The sequence below is a fragment of the Lynx canadensis genome, chromosome A1, assembly GCF_007474595.2.
Source record: "Lynx canadensis isolate LIC74 chromosome A1, mLynCan4.pri.v2, whole genome shotgun sequence".
Taxonomy (NCBI): Eukaryota; Metazoa; Chordata; class Mammalia; order Carnivora; family Felidae; genus Lynx; species Lynx canadensis.
The window spans coordinates 169,248,836-169,270,845 of NC_044303.2; the positions used below are offsets into that span (position 1 = coordinate 169,248,836).

General features: G+C 38.4%; 1 protein-coding gene across 2 annotated transcripts in view; it reads left to right on the plus strand.

Moving 5' to 3' along the window:
- Nucleotides 1-15,956: 15,956 nt before the first annotated feature.
- FER (FER tyrosine kinase) overlaps nucleotides 15,957-22,010 on the plus strand; it is a 432,909-nt gene continuing 426,855 nt past the window's right edge. Inside the window, exon 1 of one of the 2 annotated variants that reach the window (XM_030326125.1) lies at nucleotides 15,957-16,020. The gene's annotated coding sequence lies outside the window, so the exon portion shown is untranslated. The remainder of the gene's footprint in view (nucleotides 16,021-22,010) is intronic. The other variant, XM_030326151.1, reaches the window with a different exon arrangement.

Below are 22,010 nucleotides of genomic sequence, written 5' to 3' on the forward strand. Positions count from 1 at the left end.
CATTGAATTTGAATCTCTTGCATTGTGGGTTCACTGGAACGCTGTACTCATGAGGTGCTGAGAATACTAATGAGAATAGAGTGGAAAGGAAAGGTGGTCATACATATTGTGCATATCTTCTGTGTTTATTTCTATGCTCTTTTGTCCTTTTAGATTTCATTTACAAAATACAAATTCAAAGATAGAACTATCAAACGTTTCAAGATGATGGGATACATGGCTGGCTCAGTCACTGGAGCATTCGACTCTTGATCTCAGGGTTGTGAATTCGAGTCCCATGTGAGTGTACAGATTATGTAAAAATAAATTCCTAAAAACGAATTCAAGATGGTGATCAAGGACGGGGCCTTTCTGAGTATAGGGACCTATACAACAGCACTATACTTGTGTTAACCTCCCTGAATGTGTCCACCTTTCCTTTAATGTAATAGGGAAACTGTGTATATAATAAACCTATTATCTTAAAATCTTTGAGGGAAACATCAAGGTTACATATTTTCTAGGGCCCCTGGAATACCACTGTCCAAGGTATTAATTTATTAAAAGCTTTTCAGTTGATCCTTAGTAAAAGGAGCTGCATTTAAATTTAGCAAATCAAGATTTTTTGAAAAACAAGGCCAGAATAAATGGTCTCCGCAAAACCAAAGCTTTTGACTTTAAAAGCAAATAATAATGCAACAGTATGTTTGGTAAGAGCTAAAACTGAGTGGTAGAGTTACTATTTCAACAAAATAAATGAAATATATGTTAGATTTTTTCCAGTTTTTAAAACTTTGTATAACTGTATATAGACAAATATACATTCAAGACATTATATGCAGTTAAAAATATATACCTATTCAGCCCTGCCTTCATTAGAAATAAACTCCCTAGAGCTAAGCTATAATGTGAGCAATGGGGGATCTGTAAGGTGAGCCCATCCATCCATGGCACTTATTATTTATTTCCTGTCATTCCATGGTAACATATTGCAATATGACAAGCATCTGGCAAATAAATAGAGGGTTTTGGTTAAAAAGGGGACCAGAATATTAGTGTAAGTTTATTAGAGTATATTATTTTATAGGAAAGTAATAATGGCTGAGAAATATTCATTCATTCACTAGTGGTCCAGACATGAATTCTAGTTAATCATTGATGTTGTCATAGAGATGATTTGAGTTGAGCCTGAAATAATGGAAAGCATTTCTTTAAAAGTAGAGAGTTTTATACTGGCTACATGCCCTTTGTCAGATGTGTGATTTGCAAGTATTTTCTCTGGCTTATTTTTTCATTTTCCTGCCAATATCTTTCACAGAGCAAAATTTTCTAATTTTTTTTATGGGCGCCTTAATGACTCAGTACTTAAATGTCCAAATCTTGATTTCGGCTCAGGTCATGATCTCATCGTTCATGGGTTCAAGCCTCACCTCGGGCTTTGCACTGACAGCACAGACCTTGCTTGAGATTCTCTCTCCCTCTCTCTCTGCCTCTCCTTTGCTTGCATGCACACTCTCTCTCAAAAAATTTTTTAATAATTGTTTTGTTGTTGAATTATAATTAACATCCTATGTTATATTAGCTCCAAGTGTACAACATAGTGATTCAACAATTCTAGACATTAGTCAGAGCTCACCATGATAAGTTCAGTCACCATATGTAACCATATCATGTTATAATATTACTATTTCCTATACTGTACTTTTCACCTCATGACTTACTTATTTTATAACTAGAAATTTATACCTCTTAATCAACTTTATGTATTTCACCCATCCCCCCCATCCATCTGTCCTCTGGCAACCACCAGTTTGTTCTCTGTATTTAAGAGTCTGGTGTTTTTTGTTTTTGTTTTGTTTTTGTCTTTTTTTTCTGTATTTTAGATTCTACATATAAGTGAAAGCATATTTGTGTTTGTCTGACTTATTTCACTTAGCACAATACCCTCTTGGTCCATCCAGGTCATTACAAATGACAAAATCTCATTCTTTTTTATGGCTGAGTAATATTCTATACTATACATTCTAAATTTTTTAAATGTTTATTTAGTTTTGAGAGACAGAGACAGAATGTGAGTGAGGGAAGGGCAGAAAGAGAGGGAGACACAGAATCTGAAGCAGGCTCCAGGCTCGGAGCTGTCAGCACAGAATCTGACGCAGGGCTCAAACTCATGAACTGTGAGATCATGACCTGAGCCAAAGTCAGATGCTTAATTGACTGGGCCACCCAGATGCCTCTATATATCACATCTTCTTTATCCATTCATCTACAGGTGGACACTTTGTTGCTTCCATATCTTCGCTAGTATAAATAATGCTGCAATAAACATAGAAATGAATATATCTTTTTGAATTAGTGTTTTCACTTTCTTTGTGTAAATATGCAGCAATGGAATCATTGGATCATATGGTATTTCTATTTTTAATTTTTGAGGACCCTCCATACTGTTTTCCACAGTGGTTGCACCACTCTATATTCTTACCAACAATGCACAAGAGTTCCCTTTTCTTCACATCCTCACCAACAATTATTATTTCTTGTCTTTTTGATACTAGCTATTTTGATAGATGTGAAGTGATATCTTCATTGTGGTTTTGATTTGCATTTGCCTGGTGATGAGGGATGTTGAGCATCCTTTCATGTGTCTGTTGGCCATCTGGGGTGTCTTCTTTGGAAAGATGTCTATTCATGTCCTCTTCCTTTTTTTTTTTTTAATTAAAAACTGTCATTCTTATTATTTACATTCCCACTTGTATTCCCTTTAGAATTCTCTTCCCTTGTTTTTTTTTCCCCCCTTTTTTCTCTTTGGTATTTTTAAAATTAATTTTTTAGTTTTAATTCCAGTATAGTTAACATATAGTGTTACATTAGTTTAAGGTGTACAATATATTGATTCAATAATTCCATACATTGCTCAGTGCTCATCATAAGTGTACTCTTAATCCCCATCACCTATTTTACCCACCTCCCTACCTGCCTCCCCTCTGGTAACCACCAGTTTGTTCTCTATAGTTAAGAGTCTATTTCTTGGTTTCTGAGTATTTGTGTTGTTGATGTTCAGATGTATGAGTTTTTATATATCTTGGATATTAACCCCTTATTGGATATATCATTTTTATATATCTTCTCCCATTCACTGGGTTGCCTTTTTGTTCTGTTGATGGTTTCCTTTGCCATGCAAAGCTTTTTATTTTGGTGTAGTCCCAATAATTTATTTTTACTTTTGTTTCCCTTGCTTGAGGAGACATATTCATAAATATGTTGCTAAGGGTAATATCCAAGAGACTACTATCTATGTTTTCTTTTAGGAGCTTTATGGTTTCAGGTCTCCCATTTAGGTCTTTTATCCACTTTGAGTTTGTTTTTGTGTATGGTGTAAGAAACTTGTCCAGTTTCATTCTTTTGCATGTAGCTGCCCAGCTTTCCCAACACCATTTCCCTCATTGTATGTTTTTGCCTCCTTTGTCAAAGATTAATTGACCATATAGATGTGGACTTATTCCTCAGCTGTCTATTCTGTTTCATTGGCTTGTCTTTTCATTCTTCTGCCAGTATCTTTTATAAAGCTAAATTATCTAATTTTGATCAAGTCTAATTTACCAATTTTTTCTTTTATGTACTGTGTTTTTGATGTTATATCTAAGAAGTCATTCTTAAGTAAAGGTCACAAAGATTTTTTCTGTTTTATTCTAAAAGTTTTATTGTTTTAAATTTTGTATTTAGGTCTAAGATTTATTTTGAGTTAGTTTTTATATAGGGGGTGAAATATGGGTCAAAGACAAGCCACAGAAGATATTTGCATGTTAATGTTCAATTGTTCCAGGACTATTTGTTGAAAAGATTATTCTTTCTTCACTGAATTGCCTGTGCACCTTGCCAATAATCAATTGGCCATATTTACATGAGTGTATTTCTGGACTGTTTATTTTGTTCAATTGATCTGTGTGTCTGTTTTCTCCAATACCCCACTGTCTTGATTACTGTAGCTCTGTAAGTCTTAAAATCAGGTCATAGGAATCTTTCAACTTTGTTCTTTCTGCTAAAAATAACAACCCAGCTTTAAAAACGGGCAAAAAGCTTCGGTCAGACACTTTACCAAAGAAGATTCATGGACTGGGGTGCCTCACTGGCTCAGTCAGTGGAGTGTGTGACTCTCAATCTCAAGGTCATGAGTTCAAGCCCCATGTTGGGCATGGAGCCTACTTAAAAAAGAAAGAAAGAAAGAAAGAAAGAAAGAAAGAAAGAAAGAAAGAAAAGATATGTGGATTGGTTTGGAAATAAACACATGAAAAGATGTTCAACATTATTAGTCATTAGGGAAATGTAAATTAAATATTGCTAGACATCTATCAGAATGATAAAACAAACCCATCACTCCAAGTAAGATGAAAATTTATGTTCACACAATAAAACCTGTATGTGAATGTTTATGGGTACCTTATTCATAATTGTCAAAAGCTGGAATAAAAATGTCTCTCAGCTGGGAAATGGATAAACAGTGAAATACTACACTGCAACAAAATGGAAGAAGCTACTAATACACACAATAACGAGTGAATCTCAAGTGCATTATGTTAAGTGAATGAAGTCAGAATCAAAAGGATATATACTATGTGATTATATTTATGATGTTTTTGAAAAGGTAAAACTATAGAAATGAAGAATAGGTAAGGATTGTGTGGGGTAAGGGCTGACTACAAAGAGATAATGTAAGGAGATTGTGTGTGTGTGTGTGTGTGTGTACATGTGTTCAGCACACAGATTTGAAACTATTCCACATTTTGATAGTGGTGTTGGTTATATGGCTATGCATTAGTCAAAACTCATAGAACTGTACACCAAAAAGAGTGCATTTTACTGTAATGTAAATTAAAAATAAACTACATGTAGAGGTATAAAGTATTTCATGCTGGAGGGGAAGTGGGAAGGGTAACAGTGAGGAGGAAGAAAAGTCTTATATAGTTAAATTGCTTGTAGATTTGTAAAGTGCCCTGAAGCCAAGTTCAGAAACTAAATTTGCCTCTAAGCCAAAGTTTGAATGTGAGAACATCAAAACAAAAACAATGGTTAGGTGGCTCAATCTATTGGCAGTGTGCACCATAGAACCCTAAGGAAGCAGAGAAAGAAACCAGTTAAGAACTGACAAGGGCTCCCCTATGGTAAAAATCTTATATATTAATAGAAATTTATAAATTGAAAATTCACTCATTTACTCCATCTAAATTAATCCTTGTAAGAACCAGTGAAGTTAGAAGTATTATCTGTGATTAATAGACCCCAAAATGGAGGGTCAGAAAGGTTATGGTTATGCTAAAGTTCATACTATATAACTGTGAAGCTAAGGCCTGAATCCTGGCCTTTTGATTCTTTCCAGTTCTCTTTATTCTCTCACATCATTTTATTCCTTTCCTTCCTTGCAGTTATCACAATATGTAGATGGTCTGTTAATTTATTTTCCTTGCTTAGTGTCTGGATCTCCCTCTGAACTCCAGGGGAGGAGCCCCGACCCTATAGCTCCCTGTTATATCCTCAGAATCTCTCACAGTGCTTGGCACATAATTGGTGTTCAACAAATTCATTGAATCAATAACCATTGGAGTTAGAAAGCAAAGATAGAGCATAATTATGTCTAGTATTATCCTTTTAAACGTGTGTGCTAGTGCTTTCAACAATAGCCAAATTATGGAAAGAGCCTAAATGTCCATCAACTGATGAATGGACAAAGAAGATGTGGTTTATATATATAGAATGGAATACTACGTGGCAATAAGAAAGAATGAAATCACGCCATTTGCAGCAACGTGGATGGAACTGGAAGGTATTATGCTAAGCGAAATGTCAGGCAGAGAAAGACATATATGTTTTCACTCATATGTGGATCTTAACATATGACAACATATGAGAAACTTAATGGAAGACCATGGGGGAAGGAAAGGGGGAAAAATAGTTACAAAAAGAGAGGGAGGGAGGCAAGCCATAAGAGACTCTTAAATACAGAGAACAAACTGAGGGTTGAGGGGGGTGGGTGAGAGAGTGGGGGAGTGGGGGAGAGGGGAAAGGGGATGAGGGGTGGGGGAGAGGGGAAAATGGATGATGGGCATTGAGGAGGGCACCTGTTGGGATGAGCACTGGGTGTTGTATGTAAGTGATGAATCACAGGAATCTACTCTGGAAGCCAAGAGCACACTGTATGCACTGTATGTTAGCCAACTTGACAATAAATTATATTTGAAAAACAAGAAAAGAAATCCTTCTATAAATAATAATTGACTGCATACTTTCAAAAAAAATGGTGTATCCTATGTGCAGTGATGGGGACAGGTGCTCCTTGTTCTGTTCTTTAACCCAGTAGTTCTCAAATCTGGCTGTACAATAGATGACAGATCTGTACCTATTGATCTTTTTAATTATTGCTTCATTATTTTAAAATTTTTTATCAAAGCAGTACAAGTGAAATGACACCCTAAGATTTATAACAGAAAGGATCCCCTAGTCCTGTTATTTTTCAGGTCTCATCACCAGCCCCATAGTTGGACTCTCCTCTCAACACTGTTGTTTATCCTTCCTGTCATGAAACATGCTTACTGCACCTTTTATTGATTTTTCAGTATTAGGAATTATCTGCTGACTTCCTACTATGGAAAAAGTAGATTTAGCTCTCTCACATTACTTCCACTCAAGAGTTTCCCTCATCCTGTTCTTAAAATATTGGAATAACTACAATATTATAATATGGGACTAAATATTCAACATTTAGATTAGGATAATTATGTAATTTTTTTAAGGTTGAGCCGCATGTATACTATGATTACAGTTTTGAAAAATGAAGTTTTCTATAAATTTTTTCCTGTAAGTAATAATTGCTTCGTTTTCCATTTACTTTATTTCTTAGATGCTTGCCCTTAAGTCATCCCCAAATTGTGTTACAATACTAATACATCTCTCTGTGTAGTGAAATACATTGATCTCACTTTTTTTTTTTTTTTCCTCTTGGACACTTCAGTTCTGGAGAGTTTCGTTCTCTTGCCTCAGTCTGTACTGGCTGCTTTTTAGGCCTGTCATACAGTTGTAATGCTAGAAATTTTCCTCCTCATCATCCTGGGTATTCCCTTTTCGTTTCTCTGGTGTTGATTCATGTCTTCATCTTTTTCACATCCCCTTTTTTGGTGGAAAACATACCTCCCTGAGAAAAGGTTTCATAGGAGTAAAGCTTTTTGTAATCTTGCATGTCGGAGAACACCTTTATTTTATCTTAGACTCGATTGATTGGTTGAGTTTGTAGGGAATTCTGGATTGTAAATGCTCTCCCTTTGGAGTTTAAAGATATTTCTCTATTTTCTTCTGGTTTACAGTATCATTATTGAAAAGTCCAATTTCATTCTTTGTTATCATGCCTAAACTTTTGTCTGCAATCTGTTATTCTATGTGAAGCATTCAGGGAATTTTCTTTATCTCTGCTGTTCTGCCGGTTCAGGATTAAATGCCTGTCTGTGAGTTGTCTTTATTCATTTTGCAAGGGCTCCCTAGAAGGATTTCAGTCTGGAAAAACACTTCTTTCACTTCTGGCCTTTCTTTAATAATTCCACCCCTTCGCCCATCCACCTCTTTTTTGTATGTTTGTTTTTTTTTTTTTTTTTTTTTTTTTTTTTTTTTTGGAACTCCTAGAGGTTGGATGTTCAATCTGGATTGGGTTCTGGATAGTTTCCCATAAACATTTTTGTGGTAGACATCTTTGCTGTACGCATTTTTGCCACAGACTTTTTCACTGCATAACTAATTGGCCTTGGGGCATTTTTGCCATAAAAGATAAAGAAAAATAAAATAGGGACACTTAAAAAGGTCATAAGAAAACATGAAAATATTAATAAAATTAAATATTAATGTCTTCACTTATTGTGAGGCATCAGTTTTCTAAATACTAAGATGCAATATTTTTAACTGAGCTTTGTATTACATTATGAAAGCCTTCTACACTATCGTTTGTTCTTGGCATATACTCATATGCTCCTTGATAGATGTTCTAAAGTTCTATGAAAAATGCTGAAAAGGGGCTCCTGGGTGGCTCAGTCGGTTAAGCGTCCACTTCGGCTCAGGTCATGATCTCACAGATCGTGGGTTCGAGCCCCTCATCGGGCTCTGCTGACAGCTCAGGGGCTGAAGACTGTTTTCAGATTCTGTCTCCCTCTTTCTCTGCCCCTACCCCGCTTGCCCTCTGTCTCTCTCTCTCTCTCGAAAATAAATAAAAAGCATTAAAAATTTTTTAAAAATGTGGAAGAAATGTAATGCTGTAATGCATTTATAACTGAGCTTTGTTACTATTGTAACTGATATGTTACCATTTTCTAGGATAGTATGTCATCTGGCTTTACACTTCACACTTGCAGCAAATTTTATCACCACATTTCCTATTAAGTAGATACATGTAGTTGTTATCATCCACTGTTTTAAGACCACCATGTCTACTGCATAGACTATTATGAGGGCGCTAGCTAAGATTTATGTAATATGAAACATGGGAAATTTGTCACTAGAGAAACAAAGCCAAACTGGCAAGTAGCTTTGATACATTAATGCGGCAGAAGGCAGCTGATTAGTCAATGGAGAAATGAAACCAGACTGTCAGCCAGTTATTTTATCTTTTATGGCAAAATTACCTTACAGCTTATCAGTTATGAGAGAAAATGCTTGCGGCACTGATGGCTACAGCAAGATGCTTATGGTGAAAATACTGGACACACCTGGATTGATCCTAAATTTTCTTTTCTTTCATGTTTTTCAACTGTTTGTCTGTTTGCTCTTCTTTTGAGACTTCTTCACTTCTTCACTTTGAGATAAACTTCACTTTATCATCTGCTTCTGAATTTAAAAATTTGTTATTTTTTAATTTCCAAAAGATCATTTTTCTTTGAAAATTTATTTTATTATTTTTCAAAAATTTGTTTAAATTTATTTAATTATTTGAGAGAGAGAGAGAGAGAGAGCGCACTGGAGGGAGAGAGAGAGAGAATCCCAAGCAGGCTCCTCACTGCCAGCACACAGCCGGATGCAGGGCTTGAACTCATGAATCATGGGATCATGACCTGAGCCCAAACCAAGAGTTGAATGCTTAACTGACTGAGTCACCCAGGCATTCCAAAAATTTCTTTAAAAAAAAAAAAAAATCACCCTGTTTTCAGTCATGGGTCTTTTCTTTGTTTAAGAATATCACCAATAGTTCTGATTTTTTTTTTTTTTTTTTTTGCTTTCTGCTATGGTTGCATTCAACTCCCTCCCCCTACCTCTGCAATTTTTTTTTTGTTTGTTTATTTGTATTGTTGTCTCATTTTCATGACTGTGGGTTTCCTCAAAAGTGTGGTGATCCCAAGATTTCTATTCATATTTAAGAATGAGGGAAGCTGCCTGCATGGCTGGAACTTGTGGATTGGCGGACCTCATTTTGATGTGATTTGGCAGGTGATCACACTGTTGGAAACTTTCCCCCAAAACCACTGCTCCCCGCAGTATCCATAAAAGTATTTTTCCTTAGGCAAGTAAGTTTCCTTAAAAAGGAATCCTCTAAAATTCTCTCTGAGGGATACAAATCTGGAAAGTGCCATTGTAGGAGCTAAGTGGGAGAGGAACTTTGATTGTTCAGTATGCAGTCTTTCACTTACTCCCTTCATCCCAATGTGCAGCAAGACACCTTAATCCTATACTCGGCCAGCTATCTCCATGTCTTCAAGACCAGAGCTTCTCCAGTTCACCCCCACCAGGAGTAAATCTTACTGTCTCTGGATTGGGCTAGGGCAGTGTGTCACTGGGCCAGGGTGACTAGTGTCACCAGCTAGGGCTGGTGGTTTGGGAAGTGAAATGAAGGTTTACCTACTCTCGATATGGATTATCAACCAATTCTGTTGTTTTCAGCCTCTCTTCTCACTTAATGTCTTCAGAGATCTCTCGTTCTTGGATTCCTGGTGATCTGGATCTGTATTCATGCTGGGCCAAGGAGTGTGGAGAATAAGCAGATATAAGTGCCTATATTCAGTCCACCATTATTGACCAGATTCACTGTTCTCATTCCAAACAGATTTTCTGAATTCCAGACCTTTCAAGCTGGAATCTTTGGGGGATAAATCTAGGAGTATGTATTTTTGAAAAGGTTCTCAGGTGATTCTGATGAAGCTAGTGCATGAACCCACATTTGGAAATCATTACTCCAGCACCCCCCAACTGGCACACACTTGATAGTTATCTCTGAAGTTCCAGTGACCTAAAAATAAGGGAATGAGAAAGAGGACAGGTAAATTCTGACATACAAAAAGGACAGGTCTTGAGTGATCCAGGGACATTTGGGAGAAGGCATGTGCTGATTGTGACTGTTGCTGGTAGTATTTCTCGATGGTGAGCAGGTCAGGGAAGCAGGGGAAGCAATATCAGAGTGCTAGGAGGACAGCCAGTCTTTTGGCTAGGAGGGCTGGTTGTGAGATGTGTTAATGGATTTGATATCTATTTGGAGGACAGAATAGAAATTTTCCTCCTCCAACTCTACTTCACCTTCTTTTCTCCCCTCCTTTCCCTATTTTATTTTCCTTAAAATAAAGGAAAGCCACATAGCCATTTTGAAATTTTGAAATTTTGAAATTTGGAAAGCAAAAAAAAAAAAACCAAAAAAAACAAAAAAAACCAAAACCAAAACAAAAGAAAAACCAAAAAAAAAAAAAAAACCCAAAAAACAAAGTCCAAAAGAAAATCTCAGATAAATGTGACCGCTAGTGACAATATATATTCAAGAGAACAGTTTTCAGAATCCAAGAGATTTATATGTACTGAAAACAGACAGTGCAGCATGTAAGACAGTTATGATTTCCATATTGGATGGATCATGGTCTCCTCTTGAAGAGTGGTTCATGGGGCATCTGGGTAGCTCAGTCAGTTGAGCGTTTGTCTCTTGAATTCGGCTCAGGTCATAATATCATGGTTTGTGAGATGAAGCGCGGGGGTGGACTCTGCGCTGACAGCATGGAGCCTGCTTGGGATTCGCTCTCTCCTTTGCATGCTTCCTCTCTGCCCCTCCCCCACTCATATGCATGTGTGTGCACTTGCGCTTTTTCAAAATAAATAAACATTAAAAAAAGTGGTTTGTGCTGGTGGTTAAGAATGAATTGTCGGTTAGAAAGAGCAGGGAGTCATAAAGCAAAGAAGCTGGCAAAAATGAAGAAAAGAAAAGAACCATCGATTAAGGAAAAGAGGGAGGTGTATGTACGGCGACTGTTGAACCAAGATGGCACACAGCCAAGGTTTCTCTTGAAGCCAATTATGAGAAACTGTTAAACAGGAAAATGGGAGCAGGGAGAGGGGAGGAGGGAGATGTGTGTTGGGGTGCTGGGTGGGTAATGGTGGAGAGATAGGATAAGGCAAGAACTTTTAAAATCATTTTTAATTGTCCGATGTTTGACATCGACATTATTGTATTCATTTGTCCAGGTAAGCAATGTTATTAGAACAGACCAAAATTGGTATTTGGTAAAGTAGAATATATACTGAAGACTTTTTAAAAAAGTTTTTTTAATGTTTATTTATTTTTGAGGGAGAGATAGAGACAGAGTGTGAGTGGGATAGGAGCAGAGAGACACAGAACCCGAAACAAGCTCCAGGGTTTGAGCTGTCAGCACAGTGCCCGACATGGGGCTTGAACTCATGAACCATGAGATCATGACCTGAGCCAAAGTCAGGCACTTAACTGACTAAGCCACCCAGGCACCCCTATGGTGAAGACTTTTTATAAATCTATAGCTAGGCAGTACTGTAGCATTTTAAAAGTCATGGTAGTACCTGGTGTAGATCTAAATTTTAATGATAGATGAGTGTCTTAAACCCTAATGCTAACAACTTCAGCTGAGATACATATCCCTCTAGACCCTATGGGGGTGGCTAGTATTTTATAAAGCCTATGGGTCATGTAGACAGGAAATTAGTTTCCTTCATTCTTCCATACTTTTTCCTGCATTTACAAGATGTAAGAAAAGTTGCACAGTATTTTTGAAATCAGATGAAATCAAGTCTTTATTAAATTTGTGGCAATGCAAAGTGATAATTAAAACAGATGGAAAATTTAACTGGATTTTCTGTAATTGCTTTTTTCAGCTTCAAAAATGTAGCATAGGTTTTTGCTACAGTCATTTACTTCAAATACATTCACTCAAAACTGCATTTCTTAACACAATGCTGGGCATATGGCAAGCAGTTTTTTAAGTTTCTTGAGTGGATAGGTGAGAAACCAGAAAATTTTTGAAGAACTGGAAAGGTTCTTATGTTTTCAGAGACTTGAGTTTCTTATCATACACATATAAATACACACACACACACACACACACTCACACACACACACACAATGTGAACCAAACAGTTCTAATTCACCATTAGATTCTTATTTGAAGCTACTTTTTGCAAATATGTAATACAAATTCACCAGACACATCTTTCCTGGTTTAGATTCCCTTTGTATAAAGGTAGAAAAATCCTCAGGTTCTTGGAAAAGATATGCTCTGGCAAAATAATGCCCAAAGTTGTATTTTGGCTTTATCTAACCATTTAATTCATAAACATTCATGGATTTCATTCATATTGACATGATATAACATTTAATATTAACAGGAAATTAATTTCTATTTTAAGAGGTTTATTCACATATGCTTAATTTATGCCATTAGCAATTGCTACAAAATATATACCAAACATTTAGCTTATTATCATTTCTGATTCTATTAAGATGTTTTTGTAGTTCAATAATTAGGTATCACTTAATCTGAGATAATTTTTGAGAACAAATTAAAGACTAAAATATGATGACTTACTTAGCTTCATAGTCTCAATATTTTGGGTATAAATATTTATGGGGAAATAGAACTTAAAACAAAATCTCCCGACCCAGAAATCCTCTCCTGTAAGATAGTGAAGGAATAAAACACAGAATTAAATCACAATGTGATGTGCATTTACAGGCAATTAGGAAAGAGATTTTAAGGACAGAAAGAAATCTCATCCCTCAGCCAAGCAGATATAACCCATTACATATGTTTTCAAGATAAACAGTAACCAGTTCTCCAGTAAGAGGCCTTGATGGTACCATTTCCACAAATAATTCATCTTCATTTTATTTGGTAATTGGGGTGACCATCTGTGTTAGCTAATTAGCTTTATCCAAAGGAAAAACAAACTTCTATCTTTATGACAGAAGGTAGTTTTGCAAGTTGGAGTGATTGGCCCATTGAAGTTAGGCTCTTAATCTCCCATGGAAAGTGAGTGTTATCTCCTTTTGCTTTTTATGGCAGTATAACTGACATATAATATTCTATTAGTTATAGGTGTACAACATAATGATTTGATATTTGTATATATTACAAAATGATCACCATTATGTGTCTAGTTCACAGCTGAAACCATACAAGAAGAGCTTGGTTTCTTTTATTTGTGATGAGGACTCTTAAGATTTACTATCTTAACAACTTTAAAATATGTAATATAGTATTATTAACTATATTCACCATGACGTACATTATATCTCCAAGGCATATCCATTTAACAACTGCAAGTCTGTGTGCTTTTTGACCCCCTTCACCCATTTCAATCCCACCCATCCCAACCATTAATCTGTTCTTTGCATCTATGAGTTAGCTTGCTTTCTTTCTTTTTTCTTTTCTTTTTTTTTTTTTTTTTTTGAGATTCCACATAAAGTGAGATCACAGGGTATTTGTCTTAATCTGCCTGACATTTCACGTTGCACATGCCATTAAGGTCCATCCTCAAAGTTGTCAAGATTTCATTATTTTTTATGACTGAATAGTATTTCACACACACACACACACACACACACACACACACACTTTCTTTATCCATTTCTGGATGCTATGTCTGTCTCTTGATGTTCACATTTCAAAGCATTATCTCCTAAGTATTTATTTATTTATTTATTTATTTATTTATTTATTTATTTATTTATTTTTTCAACGTTTTTATTTTATTTTTGGGACAGAGAGAGACAGCATGAACGGGGGGAGGGGCAGAGAGAGAGGGAGACACAGAATCGGAAACAGGCTCCAGGCTCTGAGCCATCAGCCCAGAGCCTGACGCGGGGCTCGAACTCCCGGACCGCGAGATCGTGACCTGGCTGAAGTCGGACGCTTAATCGACTGCGCCACCCAGGCGCCCCTCTCCTAAGTATTTAAAGACATTCCTGGGAGGTAAAGCCAACAAAACTAGCTGAGAGAGACCTAACTAGTTTTAGAAAGGATGTAGATACACTTCAAAGAAGTAAGAATGTTCTCAACAATTACAAGGTTTCTTTTTTTTAATTTTTTTTAATGTTTATTTATTTTTGAGACAGAGAGAGACAGAGCATGAACAGGGGAGGGCCAGAGAGAGGAAGACACAGAATCTGAAGCAGGCTCCAGGCTCTGAGCTGCCAGCACAGAGCCTGACGTGGGGCTCGAGCCCAGGAACCTTGAGATCATGACCTGAGCCGAAGTCGGACGCTTAACCGACTGAGCCACCCAGGCGCCCCAATTACAAGGTTTCTAAGGCAAATGTTCTGGGAAAGGGAAATCTCTTCCCATATCTTTAAGAGGAAGAATTAAGCCTCTTATTTAAATTTTTTATTTGTCTTTACAGCATGTTTTGCTTTCTTTGAACCAGCAGACAAGAAAAGTCCAATGTTAAGATTTGTTCACTATAATTAAATAACCCTGTTGAAAAAATATTCACCATTCTTTTTTGCCTCCCACGTAATTCAAAAGTTTTAGAGGGGGAAGGTGGAGATGGGGTTGACGTTAATATGCTCCAGGCAAAGAATGTGGTTCAACCAATGTACAGGATACAATGCCTTAAAAAGTCGGCAACAGGAACACACCCTCGAATAGTGACTAATAACACCTATCATACTGTTACAGATCACCTAGTGATCTTTGTTTAGCTGACATTAGTCATTTTCCACTAAATTCTTTTGGTGAAGAACGCTTCTGAAACAACCGTTGCTGGAAGAGCAAACCAGTTTGGGTCTTTGAACATTCCAGACTCTGGAAGAGAGAAGGTCTTATTATTATAGGGGACCACTGCAGGTCCTGCTGTACGCGTAACAGTATCCATCACAATTCCAGCACTGAGTGTCTAACTTTTTTTTTTTTTTAAGACAGTCTCAGGCACTGGGAATTAATGAGAAAGATTTCAGTTCCCGCTTTAGCTGAAATCCATTCCCGAAGTATCAATATTACAACTGATGCAACTAAAACGTACAGGAAAAGGTGACTGATTCTGAGAGCGAGAGGTGCACATTGAGGGGTACGAGATCCGCGGCCCCAAGGCAGCTTCTGTTCCTGGAGATTTCAACTCCCGGGATCGCCCAGCACCCCGCGGGCACACTTAACATTTTAATCACGCCTCCGCCCCCACCCTCCGAATTCCTTTCCGGCTAACGACCCGCCGGGTAGTCCCTTCCAGGCGGCCTCAGCTTATCACCCCCGGCCCGGCCACTTCCCGGTCGCGGCCAGGCGAGCCTCCCAAAGTTTCCTGTGACGCCGCCGTCCGCCTCCGGCCCCATCCCGCCCTCACTCCCACCCCCGCAGCCCTCGACTCCGGGTAGAGAGGAGCGGATCACAGGAACGAGGAGGGGAACGCGAACAGGAGGACCTCGGGACCCCACCCGAGCCGGGGACCAGGCCCAGAGGGCAGCAGCCAAAGCTCCACGCTTCCCTTTGCCGCGCCCGCAGCCCCGGGTCCGCGCGCGCCCACCCGGCCTGGACCCTGAAACCCACCCCTCGGGGTCCAGGGCCAATCGGCCGCGCCCCGCCTCCTGGGAGGTGGGGGAGGAGGGGGTTGGGGGCCGGGCGGCAGCGCCCGCCTTCGGCTCGTGCCCATTGGCTGGGGCCTCGAGGGTGCCCGAAGACCGGAGTGCAGTTTGATTGGCCGCAGAGGCTCGTGACAGCGGCGCCCATTGGCTGTGGTGGTCCCCGTGACGCGGGGTGGCGACTGGCTCCCGGGTCTGAGGGGCTCCTGCTTGTCAGGTTCTAGGTAGGTGAGTTTCGCGCCGCCGGCGGCTGGCGCTGTTGCCCGGGGCAACGCCGAGGGACGGGGGACTAGGAGGAGAGGCCTGCGGAGATAGGGGGCAACACCCCCTGCCCGCAGGGGGGCGCCTGGGACTCAGCCCTGGCTGGCGGCGGCTGCGCCGAAGGCTCTTCCTCCGCCCTCGGCCACCCCCACTCCCGCCCCAGGCTGCAGGGTCTCCCGCCCGTCCTCCACCCGCAACGGAGCATTCCTGGTTGGGGCTCGGGCCGCGCTGCACCCCCCGGGTCGGCGAGGCCGGCCCCTCCCACCAACCCGGGACTGGAGGCTGAGGGGGCGGGTGCCGGCGCGAAAGGGCTGAGGCGGGCTCAGCGGCCCCGCCCCATCGCCGGGGTCGGTGGGCTGCGGGGTGTGGGGCGGTGTTTGCGGGGCTGTGGGCACCACCCATCATGCCCGCACCCCCTTCTCTCCGAGCGCTCCTTTCCTAGCGCGGCCCTCCGGCTGGGGCGACCACCCCCAACCCCTAGGTGTTCCCTCAGTCCCATCCTGCCTCTGGGGCCCTGCAGTCCCCCTTGACCCGCGGAGCCCGTCCGCAGCCCGTCTTCTGTGCCTCAGCTTCCCCACCTCCCGCTTTTATCTCCCACCTTCGATCACTGCTCCTGTCTTGGCCAGAGGTGACCCCCTAGACATAGTCAAGAGTTAAATTGTTAAGTGTGAAGCTAATGCAGCCGGGGCAATTTCTGCTCTGTACTCTCTTTGCCATTTAGGGTTGAGGAGGTGTTTGGAGGCACCTCTCGGTCAGCCTCAGAGTCTTTAGTATCAACTTTCTGAAACGCTAACTGGGTTGGTGTTGGTAGAGCCGGGCCGGTACGTCGTGCACAAATTGATTTAATTGTGAAGTTGTCGTTTTTTACTTTGTACATTTGTGATCTTGATATTTAGTGCTGTGCAGTCCCAAGTCCAGTAATTTATTAAGGCTGGTAACCTTTCATTTTCGTTTGCCTTATGGTTAAGAAAAAAAAGTCTTAATCTTTTTAATTTGTAAAAAGCTGCATATATTCATAATGGTCTTACTGTTACTTTGGAATAAACCGCTCTAAAGGTGCAGTAGTACCATTTTCCTTTCTCCAGGCATTTTAAGATAAAACAGTTTCTCCAGTGGAGTAGTCACCGTGTATAAAAGTGTTGAGGAAAAATTAATAAGAAAAAAAAAACCCAAAACTATTTTAGTGATTAAAGACTAGAAAATACTTTTTAACTTATGGAATGGGAATAGGATTTTAAAAAAACTTGCAAAATGTCATTACTTCGCGAGTTTAGTGTAGTCTTGGTATACCTTTATGGTCTTGAGAAAGAAATATTCAAGAAGAACCACACTTTTGTCAGAATGCAAAGGAAAGCTGAATGTAATCTTTTGGGATCCAGGAATCATTTTTGCTACTACTCTTGAAGCAAGGGAACTATATATACTTCCAAAGGTGTTGTGAATGTATTCAGAGTATATGAACGTACTTGGAAACCTTTTCCCTCTTTTCTTCCCAGATAGACCTTTGGTCAAGATCTGTTTCCCTTCTGCACTGATGGTCAGCAGCATTTAATATATACCATATAAAATTATTTAGGGTCCAGTTAATGCAGCTTCTACACTACTTGAAAGGTTGATGTCAATAGTTTGGAAGTAAGAATTCACACTTTTGGTAGAGAAATCACTTTCATTTCATCTTCAAATTTTACAGGCTTATAACTGGTCTGTGAACATTTCAAGCTTATTTTCTCCTTTATTTTACTATGAAAAATTTCAAACAATGAAGTAATTAGCCGACCACCTACGCAGCAATAACTTTTCCAAGGTAGCTGTTAACATGGTATATACTAAGAAAAAGAACTGAAATGATCAAGTTTGAAAACCAGCATAAATATATATCGTACCAAAATATTGTAAGGAACTCAGTTTCTTTTTGCAGATGGAAATAGTCTTTATAAAAAACAATAGTAAGTTAATTTACATGACATTTACAAAGCAATCTTGTGAGTGACTAGGAAGTCATCATGTTTGTAAATCAAGGCCCAGATGAGTAAGCTGCATTTTGGTAATAAAAAAAGAAATCAAATGAACTTGTACAAATACAAGTTTGTTTTAAAATTGGACTCCTGTATTGTTTTGTACTTGATTTTTAAATGACCATCTTCTTTTGAAGACAGGTCCAAAGGACCATCACTTATTCAGTGTTTCAGTAACACACTTAATAAATTGGATCAATCTTATGTATGTTGTTTTGGAATAAGTATATTTTTGCAATGGAAAAAGAAAGCCTACAAATGGTGACTTTTTAAAGAACTGTTTCATGGAAAATGAAGTAATTGTCTAGAAACATTTAAGTCAGTATTTTGATAGCATTCAAAAGTGTCTTGGGTGGTGTTTCATGGTGCTGCTAGCAGAATATTTGAAAACAGACCTTCAGTTTATAATAAAATAATAATAAATGGGTATAAGTTCACATATGTGTATGTTATATTTGGAATTTTTCCATATTTAGGAAATCCCTGCATTCTTCTTTGAGTATTTGAATCCTGCTTTTCAGTTTTAGTATACCCTAAATGTGTTTTTCTTACTTAACCTCATTTATATAACTAATTTCTTAAATATTGAGATTAAGAGCTATGCCTCAGAATTTATAGATCTCAGATTGCCTTATTATTTCTCCATATTTCATTTGGCATGCTTATGTATGGTTAATTTACCACACACTGAGAGATTAAAGAGAACAGGCAGGTCATAGTTTTGGAACTTGAAAAAAAATAAGATGTTTACCTATGTGTAAAAAAAAATTTTTTTTTAACATTTATTCATTTTTGAGAGTGAGAGAGACAGAGCATGAGCAGGGGAGGGGCAGAGAGAGAGGGAGACACAGAATTGGAAGCAGGCTCCAGGCTCCGAGCTATCTGCACAGAATCCGACACGCGGCTCGAACTCACGGAGTGCTAGATGACCTGAGCCGAAGTTGGACGCTCAACCAACTGAGCCACCCAGGCGCCCCAAGATGTTTACATATGTTTTAATTGAAGTACCAGTTTTTTTCTCTGCCTCCTTCCCTCTTTTCTTCTTTTGTTCCTATTTTTATTTTTATTATAAAAGTTAAATGCTTTAAAATCAATTAAAAAGACTATAGAAAAGAAAAGTCACCAATAATTCCATGGTGGTTGATACTTTGGAAAATAAATGAAACTTTTGTTTCTTCGATAAAGCCCTACCAATCATTGCAGTTCGATGGTCTCTATTGCAGTACATCTGTACCTGTACCTAATCTTATAGTTCTTGAACTTGAGACTTGGTTACCCTAAATTAGGAGAGTCCTCCAAGGTCTGGAAGAAAAGTGGAAAAGAATAAATAGAGGACAGATTAGAGCAACAACAACAACAACAACAAAAACAAGAGAAGCAATTTCTCACTTTTTCTTATAAGTATAAATGTAATCTTAGTTACTCATGTGAAACTTCAGTATGGCTGACAAAATATGGGACCTCCCAAGTTTTTTCTTTGGAATTCAAAATATCTAGGTAAGAAGTTTACTTAGTGAGTTTCTACAAAAAGTTTCCAATTTCTCCATTTTGGAGGATATTACATATTTAACTCTGAAATATCATGGATGACATTATTTCTTAACTATTCATATATACTTATCAAGCTATGAAGTATATAGATTTAGTTTATATATCATCACTTACTAAAAACTTGATATTGTCTCCTCCTTTTGAAGGTTCTAGTTAAAATGCTAAAATTTTTAATGTAGGTTTTTTTTTTGCCAGCGTGTAGTGAAAGAAGATTCATTTCTTTTGGAGGCAGATAGTCTGGATTTCAGTCACAAATCAGAATTTTCTTCTGTGGAATCTTGGGCAAGTTATGTAATCTCTTTAAATCCTAGTTTCCTCATCTGTAGAATGAGGATAAGATTGCCTCACAAGGTTGTTATGAAGAAGAATAAGACAATCTAGGTAAAATTCCTGAATTTAGGAAGTCCTCAACTTTCATATTCAGTTCATTACATGGTAGCTTTAATTTTATCTCTCCTAGTATTACTGTGTTTATTTTACCATCCTAAAAGTCCCCAAATTTAGACCTTGGATATTCAGTAATGTAAATTAAGTTTATATAAATTGAACGACATTTATATTTGTACAAACGAAATAATTATCAATATCTCATATTAGCTGTTCTTTGTTCTTCAAATTACTGTGTTTCAGTAGGGGTAGTTGGAAATTCACTTTAAATGCTTTTTACATCAAAATATGTCTAGTTTGTCTGAATTCCTGAATTATTTTTCTTTCACCTTGGATTATCATCTGTTGGTAGATGGTTTCCCCAAATTCCTTTCATTTTAACCACAAATATTTGCTTAAAAGTGGTACAGAAAAGCTAAGTGTTACTTTCTTAAATCTCTAACTAGTGTTCTTCCCTTCCTTAAACCGCATTTACTTAGTATGTTTAAAACTTAAACTTTATTCTCCTGGTGCCTGGGTGGATCAGTCAGTTAAGTGTCCAACTTTGGTTTAGGTCATGACTTCACAGGTGGTGGGTTTGAGCCCCTCTTTGGGCTTTGTGCTCACAGCTTGGAGCCTGGAGCCTGCTTTGGATTCTGTGTCTCCCTCTCTCTGTTCCCTTTCCCTGCTCACGCTCTGTCTCTCTCTGTCTCCCTAAAATAAAAGTTTAAAAAATAAAATGGAAAAAAAACCCTTATTTTCAGATGTAATATTACGTAAAACTCTTACATGAATGTTTTCCTTCTACTACTGATGTATATGATTATTTTTTAGGGGAGCATTATTTTATAAATATCTACATTTAAAAATGTGTACTCTGTAAGTGTAGGATTCTAATTCCTAAAAGTACACACTTAACACTTAAATGTGAAGGGTGTCATGAAGCAAGCAGTGAGCTGAATAGAGTTAGGAGTTGGACCACACAGTTTTTATGTGTTACCCAGAAATAAAACAAAATTTTGTAATCTAAGTCAGTGATTCTCATTTTTTCCCCATCCTAGTATAAGATATTTACATGTGTGACATATTCTAATGTGCAGTTTCTTAGTCTGCTCTCTTTAATTCCATCTCACCCTCTGTGACTCAAGAAAGCATATTGGGGGGTGTCTGGGTTGAGTGTCCCACTCTTAATCTCGGCTCAGGTCATGATCTCATGAACCATGAGATTGAGCCCCACATTGGGCTCTGTGCTGACAGTTTGGAACCTGCTTGGGATTCTCTCTCTCTCTCTCTCTCTCTCTCTCTCTGCCCTGCCCCCTCGCTTGGTCTCGTTCTCTCTCTCTCTCAAAATAAATAAACTTAAAAAAGAAAGCATATCAGAATGCAAGTAATTGAGAGTGACGTAATTGTGGGGATAAACTTGAATCTACTCTTGATTTACCAAGGAAAGGTAGTCATTTAAAAATGTCTATAACTGCTATTAGTAACAAATCCTGAGACACACCTTATAGTACTACAACTGAGACCCAAGTTACTTCCACATTTTCCGGAAATGAGTGCCTCTTCATTTGTCAGTCTTGTCACGCTACAGAAGAAAAGATTACTGTATTAATTTTATGTAACTGAAAATGAAGAATCTTACATTTAAAAGAATAACTGATAATGAACATTTAAAAATATGTGAACAATGGGGCACCTGGGTGGCTCAGTTGGTTGAGTGTTTGACTTCGGCTCAGGTCATGATCTCATGGTTTGTGGGCTTGAGCCCTGCTTCAGGCTCTGTGCTGACAGCTCAGAGCCTGGAGCCTGTTTCAGACTCTGTCTCCCTCTCTCTGTGCCCTGACCCTGCTTGTGCTCTTTCTGTCTCTAAAATAAATAAACATTACAAAAGAATTAAAAATATGTGAGCATCAACACCATGGTCTTTATTGTAAATAAAATAATACTAATTATTATAGAAAAATTGAAATTAGTTTTCCAGTCTAAATTATTTCACTTGCTGAAAAAGTATTTCTGTAGTG